Below are 13,320 nucleotides of genomic sequence, written 5' to 3' on the forward strand. Positions count from 1 at the left end.
CCACAGTGCCTTAGTGTTGTGCACGTCTAGTATTGTTATCAGGACTGGTTGCGTTAACAAGGGGCATGAACAGCATCAGATGTTGAGTGATCGCTGTGAAGGGCACGATGCTGTTTACTCGTTTGAGACAGCATTATCGCACCTGACAAGAGTGTGAAAGTGGCCTCATTGTGGGGACCCATTTGACCAGCTAGTCGAATCATGTAATTTTCAGATTTGTAGTTTATTGTCAGGCTGCATGGGAACGTTTCAGCAGGCATATTTGCCGTCAAGATTCCGGTCGAACACCTTCTGACCACTACATGTAAAACCCTCATGCTCATCGCAACCCGTTCACGTCTGCAGCTGCCATCCTAGAACAAACGATGGACTTCCTGCAACCTTCGGTGACATCCTGGACTATTGGCGGAGGCCACAGGTTAGCCAGACTAAGGGACTTACTGTCAATCGCGCAAGCTGCCGTTAACAACACAGCGCAAACGGCTGCGTTTGGAGTAGTGCTATGATCGCGAAGCATGGACTGCTCATGAAGTGCATCACTTTGAGTTCAGAGATTTATTGCCGTTATGCGCTACCTGGATGACTGTAGTCGATGACTGTGGTGACGACCTGGGCAGAAGTTCTACTCTTCCATTGTTTTGGAAAGGCACGGTGGTGTCATGGTTTGGGGAGCCATCGGGTGTGACTTCAAATTACAGCTAGTAGTATGTGCTGAAAGCACAACGATACATCACGGACATCTTACGTTCTCACGTGTTACCTCTCATGCGTCAGTACTGTGGTGCCACTTTTCAACAGGTAAATGCTCGTCCACGCATGCCGAATGTCTCTAGGAATCGTCTGCGTGATGCTGAGGTACTCCATTAGCGAGCGAGATCTCCTGATCTGTCCGTGATAGTGCTAGTGTCAGACCAGTTCGAACGTCAGTTCCGTCCCATTGTCAGCATCCAAGATACCAAAAACCTGCAGCAACAGTTGTGGCTAGCTCTTTTCACGAGAGAATACAGTGGCTTTACGTCACCATTCGCAACTGAATCAGTGACAGAGCAGTATAGGTGCAACGTCTTACTGACAAGTTGGCTTATACTGTCAAGTTCCTTGTAGATTCTACTTGACTTTGTGATCACCGAAACAACACATAGCCTCTAAACACGTGGTTCCATTTCTCTTTTTCCTTCATTTCTTAGTACTTCTTTCTTTTCTCAGGTTGTGTCTATATTTTTCATTGCGCAAAATTGTCAAACGAAGTTCATAAAGTGCAAAATGATCTAAACTTTCTTACAAAAGTATAACATGTGAAACAGACCAAGAAAGGCGTTCCCTGAGATTGAATGTACGGTTTTCTTTCAGGTAGCATTCTCATTGTACAGAATCCAATAATTTTCATACAAAGCTGTTGTGTTCCTATGATTATGTTCTTATGAATAGAAAGATATACCCAGGGTGAAATTCTGAAAATCGTACATTTCGGTGCTCATCGAAAGACTCTTGTTTTGTCTCTGTTGCGAAATATTACAGTTCTTCTGTACATGACATGTTGTTTTGTTGTGATGTAGTCCATCTTTAACGAGTCCAACTTCACATATAAAAATTACGTTGTCAGAGAGTATTTCTCCTCGAAAGTATGTCGCACTTAAATACATACTAGGAAATGACTCTAATTCATTTGCTATAGGAGAGAGGACAAGTTTCTCACAGGGATTTAATGGAGAAATCCTCATCTTTGTCTCACCAGGCCAGTGGACTGCCACGTTCCCTGGTTTCTCACATTCTCATTTTTCAGCACAGGCAACACCATGTCTATTTATTCTCTTTGGTGCTAAAGATGCAGCCACACTTAGGCAAAAGCGATCGGAGCAGACAGTGGTTAGTGGGGCTTCTGGACTGTATCACAAGTGCTCCCATTGAACAGTGCTGGCTGACGTTGATGGCAGCACCAGCGATTGGAGATTGAGCCACGATGCTTCCCGGGGTAACATGGCAGTAGCCCACTCTAAGTGCGCTGCAGGCGCGTGGCTCATCCAATCTGGATGCACGCGACTGTAATGTGTAACAGAGAGCTCGAATAACTTGGCTTATCTTGGCGGAAGTAGCCGAAGATTACCGATGCGCTCTCACCAAATTATGTAACCACGTGACTGCTTGTTGACGGCCACGCGGAAGTCAGTCGTTTGTCCAAGGCCACGCGGATGAAATGTGCTGCCAATTTTCAGTATGTGCAGTCGTGATGCGCTACGATTACCGCTACTGCTTCCACTCCATCATTCCTTTCACTGCAGTTGGAGCCTATTATGTAGCCGGATTCAGGATCTTTTCTTAATCATAAAAGATGACTATTGTAATATGCTGTCGCTGTCATCAACATAATTATTATCTATCCTTTATCACCTTCTTCCTCCTTTTAGGGTTTAGGCCCTTTGGCCTATTCCGGCCTCTGACCATCTTTGCCTCGGTCTTCTGAGATCTCTTTGGCCAATAGGTCTGTATGATATTGCCACTTTCAGCATCCTCATATTGTCCGCTCTTTCTAAATGCTCTTACAGCGTGCTTCTAGGGTTGGTGCATAAGTTCGTGGCATTTTCCCGTAAGCTTAACAAGCACAACAGATACACATAACAGAGACTTTAGTCATTAATAATGTATTCCCCTCACTGTCGAAAACAGTCTGTCAACGCTTGGATAACTTTTCGATTCTGATACTATAGAAATCAAGTGGTGTTGAGACGAAGAACTCGTCCAGCGATTACAGCGTTTTCACCCGGAAAAGAAGTTTCTTGAAGGCTATTTGATAGAGAACGGAGAAAGTGAAAATGTGATCAAATCAGTGAATAAGGTGGGTGAGGAATGACTTTCCAAACCAGCTCATGTGTAGTGTCTTTCGCCAGTCTAGCAGAAAGCGACGTGCATTATCATAGAGTAGCATCAATTTACCCAGTCTTCCTCGTCGTTGTTCTGAGATTACATCTGCAAGATGTCTCAGTTGTTGACAACAAATATCACCAGTGATGGTTTCACATAGGAGAAGCCATTCGAAGTACACCATAAAATCGCTCTTGCTCTTCCACCAGGCGCATAACACTATCTTTTGTGGATACGCCTAGGTTTTTATATGGAGAGTTGCCACTTTGTTTGTGCTCGGCTTGTAACACCCCACCCGTCACTTATCTGGTTTTGGCGTGTGTTCACCCCAGCTAATTGACAGAGAGTGCAAAACTGCCGCAATATCGGATAACGCAAAGAAAGTAATAAGGTCCTGTGACTCCTGATTGAACTGCGGTGGCAGTGTTGACATTAATTGATTCAGAATTGATCACTTTTAATTAAAAAGGGGTGCACATTGATGTTATATGCAGCTATTGAACACCAGATGCAAATGTTGAACATAAAATTAATTAAGAAAGTGACTTGGGATTTCAACCACTTGATTGAAAACAGATGCAGTCGATTATCACAAATTTATTTTAACTCACGACCTTCAATCATCACATTACATGACTCTCCTACCAGGCAGTGGTAATTAATTGCGTTTGCGTGGAGTAAATCTTGATAACTCAAAAGTAATTCCTATCGACTGACCCAGGCGTAATGCTGAGTGCGAGAAGAATTCTACTGTATACGGCCAATGAAACTCTCGTGGAAACTTTGCCGACGTGATCCATCAAATTAATCAGTGGCTGGAGCGGACGCAATATCACCGAATACAGCGTGGTGGAGCGGCATCGTTGTGTGGACGTCGGCCGACTTCGTGGTGCCGAAAGGGTGTGCTCGTCTATTCACGCCTAGCTATCTTGCTCAATACGTAGCTGAACCAAAACTTTCTATCTCCAAGCTCAATCGTTCCATTTGCTAAGTCCTAAACTGCAGAGATGCTCACTATTTCTCAGGCAACCTGAGTAAAGAACGCCACGTCCGCACTCTAGGCAAGCTGGGAATGGAAGACCTCTACTGAGATGTCTGCCAGTCTGCTCTTTGCCTCGGTTTCCCCTCCAGCAAAATCACTTACGCCAATTGCAGTGCAAGTCGCGTTAATTATGCATCGCTTCCCAGCGCCGACCAATGCCTGCCCTGGGAACTGAACAAATTCCCACAAAATTTCCCTTCCTCTCAACTTCTTCTATTTAGCTCCCCCCAGGTCACCCATCAAGGTTAGCGTCTGCACAAACACCAAGTTTTCTGGAATTCTGACTCCCAAGAGAGTACTTCAGATTCCTTGGTCCTACGTTCCCATTGGAGGTCGGCGTATTTCATGCTGTTGCTCTTCACCTGATTTACTTCAGGCTCTGCGGACCATGAAATCAGCGTGAAGTTGCTATAGTCACGAACACGCGTATTTTGACCTCTGCTGACCGCTCCATCGTAGCTTGCATGGCTTTGTCGCATGTTTCACAGAAAACAGGACGACCGACTTTTATCAACAGGCGTACAAGTTCTCCGTTTGTTTCCCGGTACACCAGCATGGAGTCAGTGTCAACAACCTGTTGTGACTTGGCAAGACAGCCAAGCCACTATGAGGTAGCCGAAAGGCACGCGTTTAAGCTCACGCAGGCCGGCGTGAGGTCTGGTACAGTTAAAGGAGTTGAGTCTAGTAAAAAAAGTACGTAGCTTCTGGAATACTTAACTTTAATCCACAATTGGTGAACATCGGTCTGACGGTACATGCATCACAAGATAAATAGCAAATGATAATGGCGCCTTGCTAGGTCGTAGCAAATGACGTACCTGAAGGCTATGCTAACTATCGTCTTGGCAAATGAGAGCGTAATTTGTCAGTGAACCATGGCTAGCAAATTCGGCTGTACAACTGGGACGAGTGCTAGGAAGTCTCTCTAGACCTGCCGTGTGGCGGCGCTCGGTCTGTAATCACTGATAGTGGCGACACGCGGGTCCGACGTATACTAACGGACCGCGGCCGATTTAAAGGCTACCACCTAGCAAGTGTGGTGTCTGGCGGTGACACCACACAACCCACTCACTGTCACTCATCTTAAGGCGGCTGGAGGCAGCGCACCATTACCGCTCTCTCAGAGCTTGAGCCGCCATAAGCTGCCTATTGTCGCTTCCCTTAGCCACTCTCCCGGCCGGCCACGGTCAAATACTTCCCTGGGGTAAAGTCGTGTGAATTTCTTAAAAACCATCACCCGACATTAATTATTCCACTATATCCATACTATACCCTCTACAAGATGCATTGTGCCTTGTCAGTCACTTTGTTCAGCCCTACTGTTTGCTCAACGTTAGGTGATTAAAGATTAATGACTTCATGTAAGGGGCATAGTTCTTGCCATCATACAGGCTATTCATTTGTTTTCTTATGTGAGCATATAACACTACTTCTCGTCACCAGTAACAATACAGGACAGGACTGGTTGGTATTGTTGACGAGCCAGCTGATGACGAGCTAGCAGAGAAGCTCATACGACCACCTACGGATTTTTGTACTTTTCGCTTGGAGCATGCTGTACGCATACACCCGATTTTCGAACCTTCCTCACTGCATGCAAATGTCGTACGATGGTGGAATGATGACAGTTCGTCACATTTACCAGTTCCGTAGTACAATGGCGTGGATCATTGTGAATTAATGTTTTTAAACTATCTTCATCAAAGCACGAAGGTCTGCCTGAACGTGGAGAGTCACTAATGTCAACACAACCCTCCATAAAACGAGAAAACCATTTTCCTGCAGTGATCTGTCCACTGGCATTATCCCCGCACACGGCACAAATGCATGTATCTGCCTCCGCTGCTGTCACCCCTCCAATGAACTCAAATTGAAGAATATGTCGGAAATGTTCCGATTTCTCCACTGACACCCCATTTTCTAACGCCTACAGCTGCATTCACTCTCTCCGAATGACAAAATGAGAATATGTAAACTCAAATGGCTGGAGTGAACTACACACAAAAATTAATAACCGGTAAATAAACCCATAGCAACCGGAATACCAACATGCAAAACAAAAACGCTAAGACTTATGCACCAACCTACTGTATTCGTCTATTTGATTGCGTATTGCAAATATTTGTAAGCGATTGTTTATATCCTGGTTTCTCATTTAATGAAGGCATGTGTGCCCCAGTGGTGCCCTAAGGAATTTCGTTTCCTAATTTTGTAAACAGTTTCGGTGTTTCTGTCTTAACGACCACGTTTTACTGTGATATGGTATAACTGGCACTGTCATAATTTTGTATAGTTTACACCGTATTTCAGTCATCTTCATCAACTCCTTCCAAGAATGGCGTGTTGTAGTCACCTTACGAGATCTGCCTGGTTCTCCCTTTCCATTCTGTCGATAATTTATTATCTCTTTTGTCAATCTGTATCCTGTTATTCCATCAACGTGATTCTTCCGCTTCATTTTAGTCTCTTCTATCTTGTTATTAACTGAAAAGATTTTTAAATCTGATGTTATCGTTTAATTTTTCATTTTATCCACTTTGTTACAGCCTCCTGCTTATCTCATGAACTTCATATCGACTGCTTTTATATATGATTTTTTTTATATTGTTGCTATCCATGATTCGGAACCATATACAAGGGTAGGTACGACCATGACTTTATAGAATTTCGTTTGTGTTCCTTTTCTTGATTTTCTTCCCAAAGTCTTCCAACTGTTCCGCAGACAGCTTGATATTTATTAGCCTTCTTCTCAATGTCCTTGTCATAGTTAAAAGTAATCACATCCTAGATAACTGAAGTGGGATACTTGCTCTAAAATTTTCTCATTTATTATTATTTTCGATCTAACTGGATTCCTTCCTTTGACAGCAATTTTCTTTGTCTTACTTGCAGATATAGTTAAGTTGTAATATATCGAATTTTCTCTCAATCTGTATACAGTTTTGACAAATTCTCTTCTGTTTCCTGTATAATTATCTGGCCATCAGAATATAAGAGAGTACCTGTATTTAGTGTTGCATTAGATACTGTTTTAATTCCTAACCGTATTTCATCTTTCCTCTTCATAATTAGGTCGTCAATATATAAATTCTAAATTAAATAAAGTGTGTGAAAGACTGCAACCTTTGTGGAACACCTTCATTTACTTAAATTTCAAGTATTTTCAAACATGAACTTCCAAATACTCTTTGTATTTACACACAGATTCTTTATGATATTAACAAAATATTTAGAAAAACCTTTTATTTCCAACATTTTCCACAAAAGAGATCTTTTTGGCTTACCAAAGGCCTTCTCAGAACTCAGTAAATACTATGTGCATTTCTAATCCGTTTTCCCGACATTCTTCAATAATGTGTCTTATAATAAATATTACCATTACACGAATGATCCTTACTGAACCCTGATTGTTCTTCTGTGATTACTGAATCAGCGAAAGTTTGTAGCCTTAGATTAATAATTTTTCCACAGATTTTATATCCCGCATCCAGTTAAACTATTTTTCTGTAACTTTCTGTGCTTGAATCTATGCTGTTTTCAGTATTAGAATAGCTCCGCGCATTCTTTTTAATTTATTAATTATACTTATATCGTAAGCGTACGAGATATCACAACCCAAATAATTAAAATCTTCTACCTTTTCTAAGGTTTTGTTGTCCAAATAATCTTTGCTCTTACTGGATGTCTGCCCTGGAATGCGATGCCTACTGATGTTGAACAGAAGTTTTAAATTTATATTCTTGACAAATGTTGTGCAGTAAATAGTTCGTTGAAGGTTATCTTCAACATCTAGTCAATCACTAAATCATCAGCATAAGTTTGTACACTTAAAGCCGTCCTTTCTAACATAATCCCATGTGGTGCCTGTTCCTACAATCTATGTAGGATTTGGTCCATGTAGAAAATATGGCTGAAATCCACACTCTTGTCTTACTCCCTGATTAATATTTGTCCCACTGTAATTGCGTAAATTGAGTCTAAAGCAGAGCTTTTATACGCCTTATTACGTGTTCAGGGTAGCCTCGCTTAGCTTTTACATTCCTTAATTTGTGCCTGTCTACCTTACCGAAGGCAAACTCTAGATTTACAATTTCCATATGGGCGGGAAAATTGTATTCTCTTCTTTTATCTGTTAGCTATTTCATAGTGAATACATTATCAATATAAGTCCTCCCTTGTCTAAAACTATTCTGTTATTCTTGCACGAGTGACTGTACTATTGGCTTTAATCATTTATTTTATGTACCGGGCTATACTTTGTAGGTTGAATTTAATATACTTACACCTCTCCAGTTTCTGGATTTATTTATTTCCCGTTTCTGAAATACAGGAGAGACAGTGGTTGTGAACAGTGTATCAGGGATCCTCATTGTAGGCCAGTAGGTGTTCAGTAGATGAAGGAGACGGAGACTGAGAGAAAATTCTCCGTCCTTTATGAATTCTACATTTATGACCTCTGGTACTGCTAACTTTTTATTCTTTTTTATTGCCTCTAACTCTCCTACAGTAAGCAAGTCAATATTTTTTACTATATCTCCGGTCCTATCTTCAGGCTTAGTAGAAATGTCTTCCTAGGGTTTTTATGATATTCAGTCCACGCATCGTGTGTCACCACATCTGCTTGTGTGAGATCTCTTTCTGGTTTACTTAAATTTCTTGGTAATTTACAGGAGAAGTCTTGTTTCTCATATACATCATGATCCACATCAGTCACGAATTTTTCCTAACTTTCTCCCTGCGCTCTTCTTGTTAGAGATTTATCGGTATTTCTAGCACCTATACAGGGAGGTCCATTGATAGTTACCGGGCCAAATATCTCACGAAATAAGCGTCAAACGAAAAAACTACAAAAATCGAAACTTGTTTAGCTTGAAGGAGGAAATCAGATGGCGCTATGGCTGGCCCTCTAGATGGCGCTGCCATAGGTCAAACGGATATCCACTACGTTTTTTTTAAAATGGGAACCCCCATTTTTATTGCATATTCGTGTAGTACGTAAAGATATATGAATGTTTCAGTTTGACCACTTTTTTCGCTTCGTGATAGATGGTGCTGTAATAAACACCAACATATGGCTCTCAATTTGAAATTTGAGACGAACAATTGGTAACAGGTAGGTTTTCTAAATTAAAAATACAGAAAGTAGGTATGTTTGAACATTTTATTTCGGTTGTTCCAGAGTGAAACATGCACCTTTGTGAACTTATCATTTCTGAGAACGCATGCTGTTACAGCGTGATTACTTGTAAATACCACAATAATATAATAAATGCTCAAAATGATGTCCGTCAACCTCAATGCATTTAAAAATACGTGTAACGACATTCCTCTCAACAGCGAGTTGTTCGCCTTCCGCAATGTTCGCACATGCATTGACAATGCGCTGACGGCGTTGTCAGGCTTTGTCGGTGGATCACGATAGCAAATATCTTTCAACTTTCCCTACAGAAGGGAATCCGGGGACGCCAGATCCGGTGAACGTGCGGGCCATGGTATGGTGCTTCGACGACCAATCCACCAGTCATGAAATATTCTATTCAATACCGCTTCAACCGAACGTCAGCAATGTGCCGGACATCCATCATGTTGGAAGTACATCGCCACTCTGTCATGCAGTGAAACATCTTGTAGTAGCATCGGTAGAACGTTACGTAGGAAATCAGCATACATTGCACCATTTAGATTGCCAGAGATAAAATGGGGGCCAATTATCCTTCCTCCCATAATGCCGCACCATACATTAACTCGCCGAGGTCGCTGATGTTCCACTTGTCGCAGCCATCGTGGATTTTCCGTTGCCCAACAGTGCATACTACGCCGCTTTGCGTTACCGCTGTCGGTGAATGAGGCTTCGTCGCTAAATAGAACGCGTGCAAAAAATCAGTCATCGTGCCGTAATTTCTCTTGTTCCCAGTGGCAGATCTGTACACGACGTTTAAAGTCGTCGCCATTCAAATCCTGGTGCATAGAAATATGGTGCGGGTGTAATCGATGTTGATGTAGCATTCTCAACGCCGACGTTTTTGAGATTCCCAATTCTCGTGCAATTTGTCTGCTACTGATGTGCGGATTAGCCGCGACAGCAGCTGAAACACTTACTTGGGCATCATCATTTGTTGCAGGTCGTGGTTGACATTTCACATGTGACTTAACACTTCCTGTTCCCTTAAATAACGTAACTATCCGGCGAACGGTCCGGACACTTGGATGACGTCGTCCAGGATACCGAGCAGCATATATAGCACACACCCGTTGGGCATTTTGATCACAACAGCCATATATCAACACGATATCGACCTTTTCCGCAATTGGTAAACAGTACATTTAACACGGGTAATGTATCACGAAACAAATGCCGTCTGCACTGGCGGAATGTTACCTGACACCGCGTACTTATACGTTTGTGCCTATTGCAGCGCAGTCCATCACAAAGCGAAAAAAGTGGTCCAACTAAAACAGTCATATTTCTTTACGTACTAAACGAATATGTAATAAAATGGTTCCTATTTAAGAAAACCAGTTGATATCCCTTTGAACTATGGCAGCGTCATCTAGCGGGCCAACCATAGCGCCATCTGGTTTCGCCCTTCAGGCTAGACGAGTTTCGTTCTTTGTAGTTTTTTCGTTTGATGTTTATTTCGTGAGATATTTGGCCCGCTCACTATCAATGGACCACCCTGTATAATGTCGTCTAGCTTGATACGCTTTTAGCTGTAGTTACGTTCCATACGCTATTTTCCTTATCACTGAGGGCTTTTCCTGTTTCGTAATTCCATTCATTTATCCATTCCGTCCGAAATAGTGTATGTCTCAGTGATAGAGTGATTTTAGCAACAGATTAAGGGCCAAAATTATTTCATCAGCTATTTTTCCATTCAGATGTACAGTTCCACTGCTAAACTAGTGTCATTCAGTATCAGTCAAGTATTAGATCATCACTTTAATTTTCGTTATACATGATCATACTCATTCGGTGTGGTAATGGTATAAACTTTCTTCATTTGAAACTTGGAAAATCGACAGATACAGAAAATATTGTTCTAAATGCATTCCACCACTTTCCGCGTTTGTTCGCTCCATTACACTTGGACGAAGCTGTATGGAGTGTGCCTTTCCTTAGCCGCTCGGCAGAGCCTCACACTAGGTGTTCCCCGCCTGATACCGACTAAGGAAACAGCCGGATGCGTACTTCCGCGAAGACGCTCCAAGCGAACAATAGGTAGCGAGCGCTGCTCAAGTGGTACCGTCAAGCGGCTTCAGTGCTCTAGCAGCCACTCGTAGCCCCGATATGGCATGACGTAGTATATATGTCCCAGGTGTCACGTATACCGGTTTTGGTAACAACGATAGTCTCCGAATGGTGATTATTGACGTGTTGACGTGATGGTGGCCCCTGACACGTGAATGCTGAAGCAGTCGGTTGCAGCAATCTGTGGCGGCTATACGGACATCAGGAGTTACCTGCAAGAACTGGACAGCAATGTTACAGAAGGAGTTAACTCTTCGTTCACCATAAACCCAGGTTCATTAAGGAAAAAACGTGTTCTCTTATCTGTCTCTCGCACCGTATTCTGCCTCTCATTACTCTCGTTCAGTTTCCCTCCCTCCCTCCCCCCCCCCCCCCTCTCTCTCTCTCTCTCTCTCTCTCTCTCTCACACACACACACACACACACACACACACACACACACACACACAGGCGGGTGTAACGGGTATATGTGCAGGTATTTTTATATGTGGTACCACATCATTGTTTGGTTGTTTTTTCTGTGCTTCAAACAGTCTTCTGAAAAACGCGTCACAAACTTTATGATCTAATGTTTCCTGCATGGTTACACTGCAGAAGTAACTGGACTACGTTTGTCAACACAGACAAATCTTTTTTTATCCACGCATCAGTACTGACCTGTTGCCCAGTGGTAAATATGCATTAAGATTTGCTCTTGTCGCGTGTGCTTGGAGGTACTAATGAATCTAAAAACATACGACTTGTAATAGCTACAATTAATAGTCTGCAAATGACATAATTATTGCTCTAATGTTGTTCATTACACTGTCCTTAGTCACCTACAGAAATATTTGTAGTTATAACCTTCACATCATATACAGGGTGAGCCACCAAACACAAGGATCGCAGATATTTCGGACATGGAAGATACTATCGATATGCATTTTTCACAGAATTGGATTGTAGGCAAACGCACGTATTTGCAATCAATACACAAATATCGAGACGTTGCCAGATGTGCAGTTTCTCACAATATTTACAAATTTTTAAATAGGAAAGTGCCCATTGACTGTAAAATAGTAAAATATGAGTAAACGAGAATGTTAATGGTGTTTGCTGCAGGAAGCTAGTACAATTAGTTTACGATCTATCGTATTGTGAATATTGTAGACACCGATATTTGCTTGTTCAGTCGTATTCCTTAGATGCTATGTGTCGACGTTAGCTTTAATTACGTTGGGTTTCGTGTGCACCGCGATTGCACTGCGACGGTCCTGTCACTTACTGTGTGAGAGTGGACTCGGTAAAACGTGCTTGGAAGGTCGTATTTCCCAATGCGAAAAAGCGGTCATGTTCATGGTTTATGGCGAATTTACTAAGTATGATGTCCGTTCGTGTAACGTGTATACCGAAAGAGATCGCAGTGGACTTCAACCTCTTCGAACAATTACAGATGATGTGAAACGGCGTATTACTGCTGCTTGCGGTGCTATTTCCGCTGAAATGCTAGTACGTATGCAGCAATTGTTGCATGGCAGACTGCAAGCTGTTACTGACGCTGGTGGTGGCCATTTTGAGCAGAGACTTTGAGGTTACATTTGTTCTTCGCGTGTCAGACCCCACATTTATACTGCATTCATTTTTCTTTTTTTTGTCTTTCGTTTATCCTAGGCAATGTCCCATTCAACACTAAGACACCACCGGAGACCTATTAACATCTGCGTAGGGCTGCACATACGCTCGTACGTGAAATTCACATTAGTTTGTGCCGCAACATGGAACAAATGCTCAAACTACGGTATCTCTTAAACTACTTGCACTAGACTCCTGCAGCAAACATGAAAGACGTTCTAATTAGTCTACTTTGTTTGTGGTACAGTCAATAGGCATTGTTTGATTGAAACTTTTGTTCCTTTGTAAATAAAACACATTTGAAACTCACAACACCCAGCGTATTGGCTGGTAAGGTGTGCCCCTGGCTACCATTCCAATCTGTGAAATCCGCATATCAAACATATTGTTACTGAATGTGCTGTTTTTTCTGCAAAATACAAGTAAAAAAATTCTGAAGAATGCTCTGATACTGTTCGCAAAACTATTGCTCTACAAGCGGGCAGAAAATTAATTCTCATGTGCGTGACGTGTGAAATCGTAATCAATGAAATACGCGCGTGTATGCTAAATAACCCCAA

This window comes from Schistocerca piceifrons, chromosome 7 (genome assembly GCF_021461385.2).
Source record: "Schistocerca piceifrons isolate TAMUIC-IGC-003096 chromosome 7, iqSchPice1.1, whole genome shotgun sequence".
NCBI lineage: Eukaryota > Metazoa > Arthropoda > Insecta > Orthoptera > Acrididae > Schistocerca > Schistocerca piceifrons.